The following is a 2,503-nucleotide window of genomic DNA, read 5'->3' as shown; positions in this document are numbered from 1 at the left end:
CCCTATTTTTCTCCTCCTCCTCCTCTTCCTCCTCCTCCTTCCTCACTATAAATGAACCTAAGGAGATTCGTAACAGAGGCTACATGGAAATGGCCCCAGTGCTGTAAGCTGTAATGAACTTGCCCCACCAGCCTAACGAGGTTTCATATAAAATAGGCTCTCAATTTCTTTTTTATATCTTGCTCTTCAACACAGCAACTGAATGCCACAATATTTCTTATTTCATAAAACTGTAGCATATGGCATGATTCAGGTTCATCAGAGACAACTTTTGCTTTGCTCCTTCCAGCTCGGGGTGTGCTTCTTGCCTCCCCTCACCCCTCTTCTCTCCAGCCCTCTCCCCTCCAAGCTGCTTCATTCTTGCATCTCTGCTCCTCCTCTCTGACGTGCCCAGACCCTAGACTCTCCGGGTCTCTACCACATAGTTGGCTTTGCTGGTGGCCCTCCTGGCTCTCCACTGCTGGCCACCCCGCTAACATCTTTCCCTTTTCTTCTCTCCACCCCTGCCTGGCATCAGTACCCACAGAACTTCCCAGAAACTCCTCAGGGGACCTCCTTCCTTATTCTGGGAAATAGAATGCAAATGTAATTAAGGAAGAGAGCAGAACTTTCCCCTACAAGCCCCTCACTTTATGTGTGCAAAAAATGTCCTGAAAGACTAGAAACTTCATAACTTTCCACAGAATTCGCACTGTATTTGCAATATATTTGATATGCTAATTAAGCATTACAACTAAAAAGAATGAGATGTCCATGTTTAAAATTAAATGGGGGGGGAAGCAAAACAAAAATTAAACTAAATTAAATTAAATTAAATTAAATTAAATTAAATTAAATGAGGGACACTTGGCTGGCTCGGTCAGTAGAGCACACGACTCTAAATCTTGGGGTTGTGAGTTAGAGCCCCACATTGGATGTAGAGATAACTTAAAAATAAAAAATTGTTTTAATGTTTTTATTAAATTAAATTAAATAAGGTAGACCACCTTCCGTCACAACTGCATACAGGGCAATGCCCAAATCCGAGCGTGACAAGAAAGTTTCCTTAACCGGAACTGCCAAGAAAGGCTTAGAACTGAAACAGAACCTGACAGAAGAGCTTCAGAGACATGTGGACACGTACAAGTACCTTTTGTTCATCTTCTCCGTGGCCAACATGAGGAAAGCAAGCTGAAAGACGTCTGGACAGCCTGGAAGCACAGCTGGGTGTTCTTTGGCAAACACAAAGTGATGACAGTGGCCTTGGATGGAAGCCCATCTGATGAGTGCAAAGACAACCTGAGTCAGGTCAGCAAGAAGTGGAGGGGTGAGGGTTGGTCTCCTTGCCACCAAACGCACCAAGGAGGAAGTGTATGGGGGGTTCATGAAACACATGGAAATGGACTTCACTGGAGTGGGAGACAAAGCAACTTTCACCATGAGCCTGGCTCCGGGGGGCCCTGGAGCAGCCCCCCACCACCACAATGGAGCCACGGCAGAGGCAGCTGGGGCTGCTCACTGCCCTCAAGAGAGGTGTGGTGACCCTGCTGTCTGACCAGGAGGTGTGCAAGGAGGGCGATGTGCTGAGCCCAGAGCAGGCCCATGAGCCAGAGCTTTTTGGGTGTGAGATGGCTGAATCCAAGGTAACCATCAAATACATGTGGGATGCACAGTCCAGAAGGTTCCAGCAGATAGATAAGAGATGACTCACCCAAGGGTGCGACCGAGCGGGCAGAAGAATCAGAGGGGGAAGACAATGGCTGACAGGCGCATGGGACCAAGACACGTGGGGCCACCAACACCGATGGGGTTGAAGTTGTCTAGCTGTTGATTTTGCCATGAATACAGACAAGTGAGGGCGAGATGGGCAGATTATTTTTCTATAAGGAATAAAACTGCAGGGTTTTATTGCTCCCTGTGAACAGCAAAGAAGACTTTTCCTAGAAAAAAGGCCTTGGCTTGGGGCTTTTGTTTGGATTCCCAGGGTTCCCTCTGTTTACCTGGAGGCAGCTTCCAGCGCTGGCTCCTTCATAGGGGCTGGGGAATTGGAGCCACCACTGGAGCCAGGGCTCCTCCTCTCCCCCAGCCCTCCGTGCCCCTCTACTGGAAACAGGGGTTTGCATTTCCCCAGGAATATGGGAACTCTGGATGCCCTCCCTACCCCTTTCTTTCTCTCCCTCCTCCCCCCACCTCACTCCCACACTCAGAACGGAGTCTGCTTGAGATTCTCTCTCCCTCTCCCTCTGCCCCCTCTCCCTCCCTTCCAAACCAGGGCTGAGAGTCTTACAGATGACAAGAAGATGGGATTCTTTCACTAAGCCACTGCTGAAACCCAGAGCAGATAGGAAGACTGTTTCACAGCAAAAATCAAAATCAAAAATTAAATGAAGTAGGTTTAGTTTTACTAAGTTAAAAGAACTGCTAATGTAGACTGTGGTAGCCCAAGGATAGTTATATAGGTAGAAAACTAAATATCCTATCATCACTAAGGAAAGACCTTGACAATTAGCTACAACACAATTAC

General features: G+C 47.5%; 1 pseudogene; it reads left to right on the top strand.

Annotated features, from left to right (window-relative positions):
- The first annotated feature begins 1,012 nt into the window (after positions 1–1,012).
- Positions 1,013–1,743, top strand: LOC100482174 (annotated as a pseudogene).
- Positions 1,744–2,503: the final 760 nt, after the last annotated feature.

Source organism: Ailuropoda melanoleuca, chromosome 1, assembly GCF_002007445.2.
Source record: "Ailuropoda melanoleuca isolate Jingjing chromosome 1, ASM200744v2, whole genome shotgun sequence".
NCBI lineage: Eukaryota > Metazoa > Chordata > Mammalia > Carnivora > Ursidae > Ailuropoda > Ailuropoda melanoleuca.
This window is presented reverse-complemented; position numbering and strand designations above follow the sequence as displayed.